At 35.7% G+C, this 18281-nt stretch overlaps 1 protein-coding gene across 1 annotated transcript in view; it reads left to right on the forward strand.

Moving 5' to 3' along the window:
- Zswim6 (zinc finger SWIM-type containing 6) overlaps positions 1-18281 on the forward strand; it is a 189347-nt gene that overhangs the window by 83783 nt on the left and 87283 nt on the right. The window lies entirely within an intron of this gene.

An 18281-nucleotide genomic window follows, 5' to 3' on the forward strand; every position in this document is an offset into this window, starting at 1 on the left:
ATTGATATCAACTGGAAATGAATACATTAACATATATGGCATGACATTTATTAATAACATACATCAAAATTGACTTGTTTGACATGACTGTTAGAATAATTTTTTTATAGGGGAACTCCATCAAGGAAGATGGAGTTTTATCAATTTATTTTAGAGAGTGACAACTGCACATGTGCGTGTGTGCACGTGTGTATAAAATGGCATGGAAATGGAGGTAGAAAAATCTGAAGGGGAAAAAGAAAAAGGAGGCTGTAAGCAAAGTAGGGCAATTCCAAGGGCCTTGGTTTTCTTATAGAATATAGTCCCACCTCTGGCAGCGTTTATAATATTAGTCTTGACATAGAGCAAGGCTGTGCTGCTCTCTGTTTTAGTGGCAGTGCTAGATTCAAGCAGCAAGATGGCAGAGAAAAAGAGTCCATTTATTTAAGGTTGGAAGTGAGGTCTGATTTAGAGAACAGCATTGAGAATGAAGAAAAGGTAATAGGAAAGAGGAGAAAATTTAGAGGAGCCCTTGGCAATCTCTTCTGTAGCCAAGATGAGAGAAATATAGGCCAATATGGTCTGGAAGTGATGCAGAGTTTGACAAAATTCAGAATTTGATTAAATTCAGCTGAGTATTTGTCAAGTGTAAGGTATTAGAGTGAGGTATTGGTGGCAACAAATGTGTATTGTCCACATGGTAATAGCTAGCAAACATTTGATTGTGGAGGACTGTTGATTAGAAGAATATAGGAAATACAGATGCAGATTTCAGATTCAGCCTCTGTGTGTGTGGTTCTTTTTTTTTTTTTTTTGGTGGTGGTGGTGGTGGTGAAAGGAGTGGGGCATAGAGGCTATCCTCCTTAGAGGCTTAGCAGGCTGTTAGCTGCTAAGATTTGAGAATAATCCAAGGATAGGGCTACTCCATTGCCAAGTCCCATTTGATGCCAGTCTCTCTATCTTTCATGTGAATGGCGTCCCAGGATTTGTGTGGAAGAGTAGATCTACAGGATGGAATCTCAAACTTCAGGATCATTTAGATACATGAATGGTAGAGAAAGGTACTGAGAACAGGTGTCAATGAGAATCATGCTAGTGCAGTGTTACAGAAGCCAGGTTGGACTGAGTAGGATCAGATGCTGTAGAGAGATGTTCAGGAAGATGAGGCCTGAGAAGAAGCCTTTGTCTTTGGATTTATGAGATCATTCATTAATCCTTAGAGAACCCTAAACATGGACTGTTCAGATACTTGAGTTGCGAGGGGTTAAGCAGGGAGAAGAGGTGGGAAGTGCCTTAGGATACAACAGCTTTGAGACATGATTTTAGGAACTAACTTAATTTCCAGAAGGGGAAAGAATAAGTTTGCATTTTGAAGTTTAAAAATTTTTTGAGACACAAAACTACATATATGTAGAGTACCATGTAATATTTCAATACATGAATACATTGTGCAGTTTTCTAATTAGGATTAGCATATCTGTCTCCTCAAACATCATACCTTTGTGGTGAAAACATTTAAAATCCTTCTAACTCTTTGAAATATACAGTGCATTGTCGTCATCTATAGCACTAAATTGTGAATAATAGTACCTCAGAACCTCTTGCTCCTGTCTAACTGTATCTTAGTATCCATTGATCAACCTCTACCCATCCCTCCCTGCCTTCTGCCTCTCTAGCTACTGGTAAACACTAGTCTTCTTTTGACTTTTGTGAAATCAGTTTTTTTAGATTCCACATACAAATGAGATCATGCAGTACTTCACTTTCTGTGCCTGGCTTAACATAACACAACATAACGATCTCCAGTTCCATCTGTGTTGTAACAAACAAGAGGACAGGATTTCATTCTTTTTTTAATGGAAGAATAATATTCCATTGTGTATATATACCCCATTTTCTTTATCCATTCATTGATGAACACTTAAGCTGTTTCCATTTCTCAGCTATTGTGAATAGTGCTGCAGTAAACATTGGGGTGCAGATGTCTCACAGATAAACTTAATTTTTTTTGGAGCTTATTTTGAATTGATGATGATTTATAATTTGCCTCATTTCAAAAATTTTATCAAAATTTTATATAATATTTTTGAGAAATTGGTAAGATTCTCATTTTATTTCCTACTATGTATTATATTGTCATTATATATTTAAAATCTTTTTAATATTTATTTTTAGAAGTAGTTGGACACACTATCTTTATTAATTTATTATAAATATCTATTTTTTTGTAGTTGTACACAATAACTTTTATTTATTTTTATGTGGTGCTGAGGATCGAATCCAGGGCCCCACACATTCGAGGCGAGAGCTCTACCACTGAGCCATAACCCCAGCCCCTATTTTTTTTTTTTTTTTTTTTGTGGTGCTGAGGATTGAAACCAGGGCCTTGCACGTGCTAGACGAGGGCTCTACCGCTGAGCCACAACCCCAGCCCTATTTAAAATATTATATTCAACCTTATTAAGTCATACGGTTTTCATAATATTATCAGCTCTTTGTGATACTTTCCAGTATATATGTGTAAAAAATGAATTATAATGAAAGTAAATGGCACTTCTGAAGCTGTACAGTGAATTTCTGACTTCACATGCCTTGATAATTCTTGAAACCAAAGTATTTTCTGATCTTGAATTAATTTTTATGTAGTTGAAGTTTGCAGTTAGTAATGGTGTGTTATATTTCAAAAATATAAGAATGTAGGCTTGTGTTGGGAAAATAAATGGAAACTTAAGGGAAAAAATGTGTATTTGAACCAAGAAAATATGGAATAAGGAGTTTATCTTGTACAGTTGTTATTAATTTTGGAGTAAAGGGTTATAGATGAAAGAGGAAAGAGCCTTATTTAATGGTTTTATGATATGCCCAAGTCATCTAAGGGTAATTAGTGAACCCCCACCCCATCTTTCTGGTTAAAAGTTTAATCATTTTAGCTATTCTCTTTCTTAACTCTTCTATTAAAAACTGAACCTTGGGCTGGGATTGTGGCTCAGTGGTGGAACGCTCATCTAACAGGTGCAAGGGCCCCGGGTTCGATCTCAGCACCACATAGAAATAAAGATATTGTACCCAACTACAATAAATATTTTTTTAAAAAAACGAACCTTAATTAAGACAGACAGCATATGTTGACATGGACATAAAACCAGTGTTCAGATTGCCTGAGGATATTTTGGGGTTTCTTTTTTCTGTTTTTTGTTATTGCTTTTTGGTCTTTTGGGTGGGAGGGACTTGGGTAAGAGTGTAGTGAATTTTTTCCCCTTCTGTTTTTGTGAACTACATTATCCATTCATAGTATGGAAGCAAATAGCCATTTTTAAAATTCATGTCTTCAAATGTTAATTTGATGCTTTGAGGCATAAATGACCTTTCTAGCCAGCCCAGACTTGTCAAACAAAGGACCGATAAGAACAAGCTGCTGTTTGTGTTCTAATACAACAGGCTGTTTTTCAGAGAGAATTTCAAAACATTTTTGATTTTCCTCTTCTCCAAAACATTAAATTTCCGCCTGTGCAAGGTTTGAATTTAGAAAGAAGTATAGGTACACAAGTGGTTAGATGGACTCCTTACCACCTGTGCAACATAGACTTGTAGGGCTTGGCTTATAAACTGAGTCACCAAATTGACAGAGTCAGAGAAAGGAAGACTGAAAACACTGAGCAGAAGGAAGCATTGCACATAGCTTATTATTATTATTACCACATGTTAATTGAAACCATTGAGATGAAGTGGCCTTCACCACAGCTTGACAGGTGACTTGCTAGCCTGGGTCCTGGTGTGTGATATACCTCCATTCCTTACTTTATACTGCTTGTCCTGCTTTAGTAGCAACTCTGTACAAGGCCGATTGTTGTGGGGCACCTGTGACAAATGGATACAAACCCATTTTTTTTTTTCATTTGTCTCAACAGAAAAGTTTTGAATTTGGGTTTTCTATTGGATTCTTAGGTTCTAAAATAAAATGTGAGAAATCAGGAAGCCAGCAAAGTGAACAATCTACCTATTAACAATAACAATCCTTGCTATACCTTTGTCCCCAAACACTTTAAATGTTCATACCCCCCCCAGAAGTTTATCACTTATTTTGTTGGCTTATTTTATTTGTAAGAATCATGAAAAACAAAGAAGGAAACTGAATTCATTTTGGTTTAAGGCAAGGATAGGATTTTTTTAAGGAAATAAGTTTAAAATATTCCCCATTGTGTCCTGAAAATTTGTTTTCTTATAGTAACAACAAAGAATTATATAGAGTACACTTGGCTTACTACCTTTTATTTTCTCTCCCAGAAAGACATAGAAAATGTTTATATTAATTTATGTTTGGGTATTAGGTTTGTTTCTTAAGAGAGGTATCATTTGAAAATTTGGTAGTTCTAAGTAGAAGTTTTTGTTTAAAGGAAAGATACAACATGACAGTTATGTTATTTGTGTATGTATGAGGTGTGTAAAAAGAAATCATCATTAGATACAGCATATCTTTTTAGCCTCTTGACTACAGAAATAGGATTGGTTTATAGATAGTTTTTATGGAAACGGTTGGAGAAAATATGTGAAAAAGAAATGAAAAATGTTTGTATGTTAAAAACCTTGTAAATTTCCAGGAAGCTTTAAGCTCAACCATAGTGGAAACTAATACAAATCAAGTTTTCTAATATATGATGTTTTGTTACATTTTATGAAAATGTTATATGCTTTAGAAATACTTTTAATCTGCATTTATTAAATTATTAAATTATATTATTGTGCTATATTTCCATGATAAATATCAACTTTTAGGACCCCAGTATTCAGATGAAACAACTTTGTGAAAGACTCTTCTATTGGAAATCAGGAGATACCTTGCGTTCTGGACACAGTCTAAATACTAGTTGTCAAACCTTGGACAGATCACTTCTTTTTTAAATTTCTTTTATTAGTTGTTCAAAACATTACAAAGCTCTTGACATATCATATTTCATATATTTGATTCAAGCAGATTATGAACTCCCATTTTTACCCCGTATACATCTTGCAGATTCACATCGGTTCCACATCCACTTTTTTACATACTGCCATACTAGTGTCTGTTGTATTCTGCTGCCTTTCCTATCCTCTACTATCCCCTCCTCCCCTCCCCTCTCCTCCCATCTTCTCTCTCTACCCCATGTACTGTAATTCATTTCTCTCTCTTGTTTTTTTTCCCCTTTCCCCTCACTTCCTCTTATATGTAATTTTGTATAACAATGAGGGTCTCCTTCCTTTACCATACAGTTTCCCTTCTCTCTCTTTCCCTCCCGCCTCTTGACCCTGTTTAATGGTGATCTTCTTCTCATGCTCTTCCTCCCTATTCTGTTCTTAGTTGCTCTCCTTATATCAAAGATGACATTTGGCATTTGTTTTTTAGGGATTGGCTAGCTTCACTTAGCATAATCTGCTCTAGTGCCATCCATTTCCCTGCAAATTCCATGATTTTGTCATTTTTTAGTGCAGAGTAATACTCCATTGTGTATAAATACCACATTTTTTAATCCATTCATCTATTGAAGGGCATCTAGGTTGGTTCCACAGTCTAGCTATTGTGAATTGTGCTGCTATGAACATCAATGTAGCAGTATCCCTATAGTATGCTCTTTTAAGGTCTTCAGGGAATAGTCCGAGAAGGGCAATAGCTGGGTCAAATGGTGGTTCCATTCCCAGCTTTCCCAGGAATCTCCATACTGCTTTCCAAATTGGCTGCACCAATTTGCAGTCCCACCAGCAATGTACAAATGTACCCTTTTCCCCACATCCTCGCCAGCACTTGTTGTTTGACTTCATAATGGCTGCCAATCTTACTGGAGTGAGATGATATCTTAAGGTGGTTTTGATTTGCATTTCTCTGACTGCTAGAGATGGTGAGCATTTTTTCATGTACTTGTTGATTGATTGTATGTCCTCCTCTGAAAAGTGTCTGTTCAGGTCCTTGGCCCATTTGTTGATTGGATTATTTGTTATCTTATTGTTTAATTTTTTGAGTTCTTTGTATACTCTGGATATTAGGGCTCTATCTGAAGTGTGAAGAGTAAAAATGTGTTCCCAGGATGTAGGCTCCCTATTTACCTCTCTTATTGTTTCTCTTGCTGAGAAAAAACTTTTTAGTTTAAGTAAGTCCCATTTGTTGATTCTTGTTATTAACTCTTGTGCTATGGGTGTCCTATTAAGGAATTTGGAGCCCGACCCCACAATATGTAGATCGTAGCCAACTTTTTCTTCTATCAGATGCAGAGTCTCTGATTTGAAATCAAGCTCCTTGATCCATTTTGAGTTAACTTTTGTGCATGGTGAGAGAAGAGGATTCAGTTTCATTTTGTTGCATATGGATTTCCAGTTTTCCCAGCACCATTTGTTGAAGATGCTATCCTTCATCCATTGCCTGTTTTTAGCCCCTTTATCAAATATAAGATAGTTGTAACTTTGTGGATTAGTCTCTGTGTCCTCTATTCTGTACCATTGGTCCACCCCCCTGTTTTGGTACCAGTACCATGCTGTTTTGGTCACTATTGCTCTGTAGTATAGTTTGAAATCTGGTATCGCTATGCCGCCTGATTCACACTTCCTGCTTAGAGTTGCTTTTGCTATTCTGGGTCTTTTATTTTTCCATATGAATTTCATGATTGCTTTATCTATTTCTACAAGAAATGCCATTGGGATTTTGATTGGCATTGCATTAAACCTATAGAGAAATTTTGGTAATATCGCCATTTTGATGATGTTAGTTCTGCCTATCCATGAACAGGGTAGGGTATATTTTTCCATCTTCTAAGATCTTCTATTTCTCTCTTTAGGGTTCTGTAGTTTTCATTGTATAAATCTTTCACCTCTTTCGTTAGGTTGATTCCCAAGTATTTTATTTTTTTTGAGGATATTGTGAATGGGGTGTTTTTCCTCATTTCCGTTTCAGAAGTTTTGTCGCTGATATACAGAAATGCCTTTGATTTATGCGTGTTGATTTTATATCCTGCCACTTTGCTGAATTCATTTATTAGTTCTAGTAGTTACTTTGTAGACCCTTTTGGGTCTTCTAGGTATAGAATGATGTCGTCCGCAAATAGTGATAATTTAAGTTCTTCTTGTCCTATTTTTATGCCTTTAATTTATTTCGTCTGTCTAATTGCTCTGGCCAGTGTTTCAAGAACTATATTGAATAGAAGTGGTGATAGAAGGCATCCCTGTCTTGTTCCAGATTTTAGAGGGAATGCCTTCAATTTTTCTCCATTCAGAATGATGCTAACCTGAGGCTTAGCATGGATAGCTTTTACAATGTTGAGGTAAGTTCCTGTTATCCCTAGTTTTTCTAATGTTTTGAACATAAAGGGATGCTGTACTTTGTCGAATGCTTTTTCTGCATCTATTGAGATGATCATATGGTTCTTATCTTTAAGTCTTGTGGTGAATAACATTTATTGATTTCCATATATTGAACCATCCTTGCATCCCAGGGATGAGTCCTACTTGATCATGGTGCACAATTTTTTTGATGTGTTTTGGTATCTGATTCGCCAGAATTTTATTGAGGATTTTTGCATCTAGGTTCATTAGAGATATTGGTCTGCAGTTTTCTTTCTTTGAGGTGTCTTTGTCTGGTTTCAGAATGAGGGTGATGTTGGCCTTATAGAATGAATTTGGAAGAGCTCCCTCTTTTTCTATTTCCTGAAATAACTTGAAAAGTATTGGTATTAATTCTTCTTTAAAAGTTTTGTAAAACTCCGCTGTATACCCATCCGGTCCTGGGCTTTTCTTGGTTGGTAGTCTTTTGATTGCTTCTTCTATTTCATCCATTGATATTGGTCTGTTCAAATTGTGTGTATCCTCCTGACTCAGTCTGGGCAAATCATAGGACTTAAGAAATTTATCGATGTTTTCACTATCTTCTATTTTATTGGAATATAGGTTTTCAAAATAATTTCTAATTGTCTTCTGTATTTCTGTAGCATCTGTTGTGATATTGCCTTTTTCATCCTGTATGTTAGTAATTTGAATTCTCTGTCTTCTTTTCGTTAGCATGGCTAAGGGTCAGACAGATAACTTCTGTAGACCTTTTGTCATTTGATAAATGATTGAAAGTATAAAGATGTTTCAAATTCCACTTTAAATCTTATTAGCTTTGTCCTTGGGGAGTGATATTAAAACCAGTAGTAGAAATTTTTTAAAGTATACATTTAAAATATTTACTTTTCTCTTGAAAAGTTTTCATGTTGCCAAATGGATTGATTTAAAGTTTTTGACCACAGCTGCTACATAAATGTGTGCACAGCTACTGTTTTGGTAAACACAGACTAGTAACCAGATGGTAGTAATACTTTAAAAAGTTGGGTTGTATAGGCTGGGGACCATCCAAATGGAATTTTCAGTGTTTTGCCTAGGTACCTTGGATTTAGTACACACTAAATACGTTTGAGTGTGTTTTATTACTGCAGTGGCTATAGAGAACAGAGTATTATGTAGAATACAAATAATGCTTATTAAGCTTGCAGTTGATTCTTTTGATAGATGTTCCAAATTGCTGTCAGACTATATTTACTTACTCATAAACAGATGTGCTTTAGCTTTAAATCAGGATAACTATTCCAAACCTAGTTATGCATATTTTAAACAACTGTTAAGGATTACACTTTAAAATATTTGTTGATGACATAGGAAGTAGATTTATTACATTTTCTAAGGTTGTTTAATTTGTGGTGGTGATTTTAAATGACACTTAATCTTGCTTTTTCTATATGAAATCTGATTAAAGGTGGGGTATCACCAGTTAAAAATTCCTTTCTAGTCTCTTCAAGAATGGGGATATAGCCTAGCATGCACAAGGCCCTGGGTTTGATTCCTAGCACTGCCCCCCCCCCCAAAGAAAAGGTACTGGAGATGAGTAATTTTTCTATTTTAAAAAATTAGGCACTAATTATCAAAAAATGAGATGTTGGCAGCATCTGGAACATCAGCTGATCTGTGCTTAGTGGTGGTAATCTTAGTGATAAATTTTACAGATCACTTATTATTATTTTTTCCCTAGAAGTGTTACTGTAGTTTTCCAGGTAGGTGCCACACTATTTGACCCTTCTTTTTGCTGCAGATCCTGACATGAGATTGTGAACTAGCTTGTTCATGGAATTCTTGTTCCCCACTGATTTTTCTGGTCTGGTGGTAGGTTCCATTTCAGTGGGTTTGTACGATAGTTTCTACCAACTATCACATTACTTATTTCCGGCTGTCTTAAATGTTTTCGCAACAAACACTTATTGAGTCATCATTACTAAATAGTAGGCATTATGGGAATTACTAGAACAAATGGGTAACCCTTATCCTCTGAAGCATACCTTCTAGAAGGAAGTTAAGTGTTAATCTATGACAGATGTAAACTCACAGCTGTTAAAAAGTAGAAGTACTTTGATGGTTTTTGCTTCTCAGAAATAGAGCTAGTTCTGTTCATCAGTATAAAAACAGTGAAGATGGTTTGTCCTTTCTACTAGCAATGATTTACAATCTGAAGTACTATTATTTTGATGGCACTGGGAATTGAATCCAGGGATATTCTACCACTGAGCTTCATCTCCAGCCCTCTTAATTTTATTTTGAGACAGTCTTGTTAAGTTGCCCAGGCTGCCCTGGGTCTTCCTGCCTCAGCTTCCTAGATTACAGGCATGTGCCACTTTGTACAGTCCTTGATGTGATTATAATTATATCAGTCTGTACTTGTTTCTACTGCTTTTATCATCTGACATGTATTTTATCTGTTGACCTACGACTATTCTTCCATCTTGTTTTTACTCTCTTCTCTATAGTCAAGAGGAGGTGAAGGTTAAATGAGTATAAGCATCTGTCTCAAATTGCACATACACCAAGTAAATTGATTTTAGGTGACATAAAGTCCTGCTGAAACTGAGCAAAATTACACAATACAAAGGAGGGGAAATGGAGGCATTAGAGTTGCTTCAAGAACAAAGGATTGCTTAGGCACTTTAAAAGATAGTGTGGGATAGGTGGTGATGAAGATGCATTCATGAATTTGTTTTCCTGAAGTGCTTGAACCTAAACTTAGGCATTTAAGAGAAAAATAGATTAAATTTTTTAAAATTCTTTTAAAAATTTATTATCCAAGTTTTAGGCCTCATGTTTTGGACTTGTGAGAAAAAGTCAAATGTGACAATTCCAGCCATTCACCCTGGGCACTGTAGATGGCTACTGGTCTATATCATACCAATAGTCCTCTATCTAGTATAAAACTACACACAAAAGCAAAACCTACTAGCAGCCTCCCAGAACTAAAGGGAATGTTCGCTTAGAAATGTGGATGATGTATAAAGCCAGAATAACCCAATTTATTTATCTAAAGAGGTCGTTAATTATAGCAGTACTATGGCAAATCAATCCAGATTATTGTACTAATTTTGGCATTTATTATTTTAACACAGGCATTAATTCTTTATTTTAAATCTAGTATCTCTTAAGTTTGAATAGTATTGTATTGCCATTCTGGGTGGTTCTTTATTTTTATTTTTTTGGATATGGATTCTTGCTATGTTGCCCAGGCTGTCCTCAAACTCCTTGGGTCAGGTTGTCTTCCTTTCTCAGCCTTCCCAGTAGCTGGGACTGTAGGCACACTCTATTCTGCCTGGCCAAGATGGTTCATTTGAACATTCTCATTTCCTACTGAGTATGAAGGTTAATGAACAAAAGCAGTGACAATTTACATTATGACTACACAACTCAAAAGCTGCTAATATGTTATTTTATTCCTCATAATCCTATCAAACTGTCCCTTCCCCCATTCACCAACTTTGAGTATTGTTGCAATTTATGAGTATTATTGTAATTTACAGAAAAAAATGCATCTTTAATATGGAATGAGTTGCTGATAAAGATAAGTAGAAATGTGATTTTTGACATGCTTGTATAGATTTTCCAAACAAAGAACTATTTTAATATTCTGGGTTTACTAGCAGCTTTTGAAAATTACATCCTCTTTTGTATTTATTCCTCATTTCATAGCAACCTAATACAAAACCATATTCAGGAATAGGTACTCTAGGATACAAAGTAAATTGTATTAGTAATTGTAGGTCCCATACTTATGTCTGGTATCTTAACTCTGACTCATGATTTTTTGGTTTTTAATATTCTGCATGCCATTCATTTGTGCCTCTATTACAGACAACACCAGGGAAGAGATCTAAGTCCCATGTTTTTTAAAGAGAATAATTCAGAATAATACTACTTAAGGGTCCGTAGTATCAGAACAAACAATGAACAGCATATAATCCTGTACATTATGCATATGTAATTAAATATACATATTAGTAAGGTAGCAGATGCGTTGGTACAGAAATTGACATGTAAAAAAGCACTCTTTCTCTGCAGGGGCTGCAGCCAGCACTCCTTCACATGTAATGAATAGCTAATTTCAGTCCTATGGTCCATAGGAGACTGACAGGGACCTGAGAGGAAGAAAGCATTCCAACTCCAGGAACAGCAGGATGTGCTGAGATGTGCCTTTTAATGGAGAAATATTTTATAACTCTTGGGGGGGTAAATTCATAAAGAGGGTTGTGCATGTGTTTTTGTATTTAAATTAAGTAATTATTAATACAGCTTGATAACTAGAAGTCTGGCAGCTGTATTGCAAAAGGGAAAAGCAGAATTTGGCAACTGAACTGAGCTCAGACACTTTTGAGCAAATACATACTAAAACTATCCTGCATCCAAATGGTGTAATTTATTAGAATCCAGCATTTAAGAATGTATTTTGTTAGTTGAAATTTGGGACTGACTTTTAAAAACTAATCCACGCCTCTCTCTGTTTAAGAAGAGGCAGCTGACTTTTATTCTTTTGCTTTATGGAGATTCATTTGCCATTTGAATTTGCTCTATGCCCATAATTCATTTCATCTACCCGTCCAGTCTATTTGTTGAGCATCTGCTGTGTATTATGATGTTCTTGAGACCCCAAAATGAATAAAGTCAGTTTTTACCTTAAGCAGTTTATAGTCATGGAAAGGCAAATTTATAAATGCTGTAAATGAAAGATTTTGTTTGTGGAGACTAGAATGTTTAAGCTAAAAGACTGCTTTTTAAAATTATAAAAACTTAAGATGCATGTAGAACAGTACATAAAACATGTCTACAATTGAACATATAGGTATGGAATAATACTTTATGTAGTCTTTGTATCTGCTTTTTTCAACATTATGTAATTTATGTGTTGTTTACATATGGTATTCTCAGTGCTGTATAGCAATGTAATCTGTTGGATTGCTGTACTGTACTTCATTCATCCTTCCACTTTTAGGCTATCATTAATAATGGTGCTGAGGGCTGGGGTTGTGGCTCAGAGGTAGAGCACTTGCCTAGCCCGTGTGAGGCCCTGGGTTCGATCCACATTAAAAATAAATAAATAAAATAATGGTATTAAAAATAATAATGGTGCTGAGAGCATTCTTGATCATATATCTTGGTGTATGTGTACGTGCACTGGGAATGTATACCTAGGAATGGAACAGCTAAGTAATAGGGAGTATATGTAGCTTTAACTTTACTAGATAAGAATGAACTATTTTTATAAGCGATTGTTCCAGTATAAAAAGATAGCAGGTTGTCCATATTGTTCACTTTAAAAAAAAGATTGTGTATTTTCTCAGAATTTGGTTTTTCTTATGTGGATGTGAATGGGATGGTTATATGTATTTCATGTAGTTCAGATGTCCTTTCTACCTAACCTGAATTGCCAGGAATGTGCTTGAAATGCCATATCTTCACTCAGTATTTTACTGGGCTAATTTTAATAGTTTTCTGACAAATCAGGAAATATGGGAAAGATTTTTGAGACTGGAAGCTATGCCACAGTTTGCTTAATGCTAGGAAGTAAAGATTTTTTTTAAAAGCTAGTGTATATTAAGGATACAAAAAGCTTAGTGGTTTTAAAACGTTGAGCTCACATTTTGAAGTGTAATTCTATTTTAATCTCTTTCCTAATGGAAGAAGGAAGATGACTGATTTGGTAGGGTAATCTTGTTTGAACAATTGACAACTCTTTGGCATAAGGCCCAGATCTCTTTTCATATTTTTTGTAAAATAGAAAAAAATGGCAGTCTCTTAGGTGCTATTCACTGGTGTAAAGAAAATACTGTTGAACCTGAAGTTGAAGTACTAACTTCATACAGTAGTAGAATAAATAATAGGAGGTAGTGGATATTTCATATACAACATATTACCCTTTTAGATAGGAGAAAGAATATCATGAATATCAGAACAACTTAGCATTCAAGATACTGAAGGCATTCAACCTACTTTTTATTGGCCACCAAATCCATAAGAAATATGAAGAATTTTATAAACGGCTTTTTAAAATATTTTTTCTAAATAGGTCTGAGAACTGAATTTACAGGGTGCTTGAAGTTTGCTTTTGCTATCCACAACATATCTGAGCATGAATTTTTGGGGTATTCAGGCCTAAAGCTATGTTGGATGAGTGAATGGGAAGTTTTCTATTCCATTCAGTTCATTTCAGTGAACATTTAATGCGTGCCAGCCGTGTGCCTGGTCCTGGTAGGTACTGGAGACACAAAGATGAATAAAACAGCTTACTGTCCACTGAAACTGACAGGCATAGAAACAATTCACCATAGTGTTGTGTTGTGTGCTAAGAGCGATAAGAACAATCTGCAAAAGTACTTTGGTGCACAGAAGGGTGAACATATACTTTGGTGTATAAAGGGTGATAAAGTTCTAAGTAATAGAGAACTGTGCCGAGTGGATTTGAAATAGGTTGTAAAGATCATTAGGACTTACAGAGAGAAGAAGAGAGGCATATTTGGCAGAGGAAATTATATGAGGTAATGAGTTTATGTTGTTCACCTAGACTACAGATAATCTGTACAAGATTATTTTACATGTGAAAAGTTTCATGGCAGTTTAGGAAGTGATTCCAAGTTTGAAATAGCCAGCCCTTTTATTTTCTCCTTTTTTAATTTACTTTTTTTTTTTTTTTGGGTGGGGTACTGGGTATTAGATCCAGGGCTAGGATCATGCTAGGTGAGCACTTTATCAACTGAGTCACGTCCCCAGTCTTTTTTACCCCCTCCTTTTCATCACTAAAATTCACATACTCATATTATTCTCTCAGCCATAGTTTGGTAATTTGGCAGACTGGATTTGGACTGTGCTCTTGGCTGTGAAGACAGCTTGATGGAGAGACTTCCATCACTTTGCCTTTCAAAGCTACTTAGTAAATGTTGATATGCATCTTAAATCATCTGTATTTAAAGACTTTATAAAGAAGAACTTAATAACTTAGTTCTTGCTTTGTAGAATGGTGATTTTCATCTTCTTTTGCACATTTGCAGTGCTGGAGATTGAACCTAGGACCTTGCACATGCTAGACAAGTGCTCTACCACTGAGCTACATCCTAGCCCTCATACTTTTGCATATTTTTAAGGAATTTAATCTGTACAGTTGAATATTATCAGAAGTAAAAGTGATGGACATAACTTTAAAAATGATCTCTTCTACCTTCCACTTTTTACATGTAGGAAACAAGATACCTACCAATATGTGCTCTTGGACAGGTTAAATGACCTGTCTAAGAGCACACATTGCATATGTAGGGTGGCGCTATGGAGGGAAATGGAGAGTGCAGGAATCAGGTTCTCTGATTACTCAGGCGTGGACTTTTGCATGTGGTTAAGACTCATTGTTTCTGTATTCACAGGGTTTAAATATGTGACAGACCAGTCTTCTCATGTTAACTGCAGTTATGGTTTTACAAAAATTCTCTTTGACTAAGCTAGATTATAGGTAGCATGGTATAGCTGAGGTAGATGAACTGTTGCTTACTAGAATGTTCACATCATAACCTCTCTGAATTTCCTTCTCCTTATCTGTATAAAAAGTGTGTGTGGGGTGCATAATATATATTTTATTGAGCTGTGAAACTTCTAAGTGCAAAAGCACCTAATAGTGCTTGGGTCTTAATTGTCACCCATGTCTTTTTTTATTCTTGATATATGTGGATATTTGAATCAGATAAGATATTACAGCAGAAGTCACTTTTGAGAATATCAAGTTCTGTACAGATGAATGTAGACCAACAAATATTCTTCTCATTGACTGTTTCATTGTCTCTCCCACAAATGGTTTGTTGAATGGCAACATTATTTAAATTAAGTGGTTAGAGAACTTAATTTTTACTTTAGTAAAACCTAGGGTTCTATAGTAAATAGGACAATATATATGAACATGAAAATGTTCTGTTTGGAGGTGTCAGTAGTATTCTGAAAGAAAGTTAAAGGGATTTTCAGTCTGAGACATACTGGCCCTGATTAGATGCACCTTGAAGAGAGTAAGATAAAACAGTGAACCAAGAAATTGATGGGAAGATTTATTTACCATGTGGAAGTAAGCATATTTAGGAATGAAGAGAAAGGATAAGGCCATAGTTCAGAATGGAAATCAAGTGGGACTAGCCTTGACAAGAGATACTAAATCAGAGTGTCAATAGGAATAGAGAACAACAGGTACATACAGGATATTTTGACATTATCTACTTGAAATACCACCTGCAAAGGAATGTTCTGAGAAACCTCACAAAATCATAGCACTATCATACTAGTCCTTGCAGAGTGTCTTTTTTTTTTTTTTCTTTCTGTTGTAATAGCCCTTGGCCATCTTACAGGATTCTTGTTTGGCATTTACATTTAAGAATCTTGACTCCTAATGAACTATACAAAACACTTACTTAGAAGAGTAATTTAGAAAAAAACCCACCTATACTACAAGGTATGCTCACAATTTTATAGTCATACTGGTTTCTCATTCTAGATCTCTTGGATTGAGTTTTATAGGAAAAATCACTTATTTTTGTTTGAATTCTAGGGCCAGTTTTTCACTTAACATAGATCTACATCAACTTTAATATTTAATATTACTCAAAGGTATGTGACAAAGCATTCAGCTTTTTAGCAGTTTGGTTTTTCAAGAAATTACTTTGAATTTCTGGAATTTTAATACTTGGTTATATCTGATAGCCTAGTTTTGAAAAAGGCCACATAAATGATCTCACAATTATCCTCTGGTACAATTATGCCAGCCTGCACCTCAAAAGGGTGTTTAGTAGTTTGGTTCTACTGGTATTTTGTTGTCATAGTGCAAGAGGTCACTTTTGGCTGGCATAGCTGAAATGGACAGAATACTGTAAGGCAAGCTGTCCAGAGCTTTGCAAGAGGACACACTTCAAGTCTTTAATACTCTCTCCCTTTTAAGTGTGACCACTTTAGGACAGGAACAGGGTGAAGCAAATGGGAGGACAGTGTGAGTGCAACTCCTGTCCCTGATAGGTTTCTAGGTGCCATCAGATAATGGCCAAAAAGGGAAGGTTGATTGAAGGAAGTATGAATAACTAGTTACCCTGCTTTCAGCTTAACTAGAAAGGGCACACAGAATTGGAATGAGACTGAACAGTTTGGACTGACCCTGCCACTTCAGTGGAATGAAAGAACAGCTTCCATTTTAGAACAACCACGGGCCTACCTCCCCAGCTGCTTCTTAGAAACTCTGAATATAATAGCAGTCCTGAGCTTTTATAAGTTCTGTGCTAAAGCCTCCTGCTTCTTGTCATATCCTCAGCCCCCCTTTCTTTTCCCTCTTTCTTTCTGCCTTCCTTATATAATATCTTTTTTTCCCACTTTTTTCTCCCTCTTAACCCCTCTGGTAGTATCAAGTTAGGTGGGAGGAAGAATGATGACTTGTCCAAAACTTTCTTTGACCGATAGGTGAAATGGGCACTGATGAAGACATTAAAAATGAATAGTCTGTGTTCCTTGGCTTGCTGGTGAATTCCTGTAATCCTGGCTACTTGGGAGGGAGTCTGAGGCAGGAAGATAACAAGTTTGAGGCCAGGCTTAGCAACTTAGGGATCCTGTCGCAAAAAATAAAAGGGGAGAGTGTAGCACACTTCCCTGAAGTGAGGCTGGAGGTTAGACACCCGCCCCCAGTACTGGGGGGAAGGAGAATGAAGGAAAAGGAAAAAGAATTTCTATGAATGACTGTGAGTGGTTTGTTAATACTGACTAATCAGCCTTCTCATGCTGCTGGGAAAGGGAAGGAATGGGACCAAATGGGAATGCATTTCAGAGGTGTGTGCACTCTTGTTTTAAGTGATTTCTTATTTGCCATTTATTTTTAAAAAATTACTGTACCAAATTGGGGGCCACCAAAAATTGGACATTCCATTGAATTGCCACCTTGCTACATTTCCCCCAAAGTGGGTAAATAAAATCTTTTCTCAGATAAAATTTTATCACATTTTGATGGTCATCTTATGGTTATTCTCTGAACTCTGAATGCTTGATCTTCATAATCAGATGGTTATTACTGTTCTTACTAAATATTTAGTAGTAAGTAGTATACAAAGCAAATACTGCTCTTACTCTGAACTAAGCAAAATGATTTATGAAGGTAAAGCTTGAGGCAAGGATAAACTTGTACTGGAGAGAAATAAATGAGCATAGGGAGAAGGAACCTTTGCCATTGGTCATTTTGGGAACACTTGAGTAGTCCACTGTGTTTCTTAGGGCTGTCTGTAATTTTACTTCATTCAACTGAGGTTTATTTATTTAAAGATATTGTGGTTCCAAGAAGTCTGTTTTGGGGGTCTGTAGTTTGAAGCTCCTGTTTCTTTCAAAGTATGTCCCAGTTCCTGAAGATTGTCTGGCTAGTGTGTTGTTGCCATTATGATCAATACAAACTGCTTTGATTTATGAGTGTTTTATTCTGCTTACAACTATAGAGAGGAGGTGGTTCATGTTTTGGTTCCAGTTTAGCTGGGGGAACTTGAGCTTCCTTAGTCCTTTCAGAAAGCCTGACTAGGAAACTGGCATCGTGGCAGGAAGTCAGAGTACAAATGTCAGAGTGATTTAGATTGACAGAATAATTATTATTTTTTTTTCTAAAATCAAGTTGTGCTTTAAATTATTATCCTTTACAAATACATTGTGTAAAAGTTTGTTATTTATATATCAAGAGTCCTGTAGGAAGTACCAAAACGTTGTATAAGTTTTTATTTTGTTTTGATTTCTCTAGTGACCTTAATTCCACAATTTTTATAGTTTTTCAAAAGCAAAATTTCACAGCACCATACAAGTTCCTCCATAAAAGAAAATGTAGGTTTGAGCATTACTATGGTTACTTTTGTACCCTCTGGTGTGATTGAAGTTTTTTCCTTTTAAATCAGAATTTGATTGGTAAGCATTTAAGTAAATGATTCTTCTCATGTGGGATGAAGTATTCCTCACTGAGTAAA

Source organism: Urocitellus parryii, chromosome 1 (assembly GCF_045843805.1).
Source record: "Urocitellus parryii isolate mUroPar1 chromosome 1, mUroPar1.hap1, whole genome shotgun sequence".
NCBI classification, from domain to species: domain Eukaryota; kingdom Metazoa; phylum Chordata; class Mammalia; order Rodentia; family Sciuridae; genus Urocitellus; species Urocitellus parryii.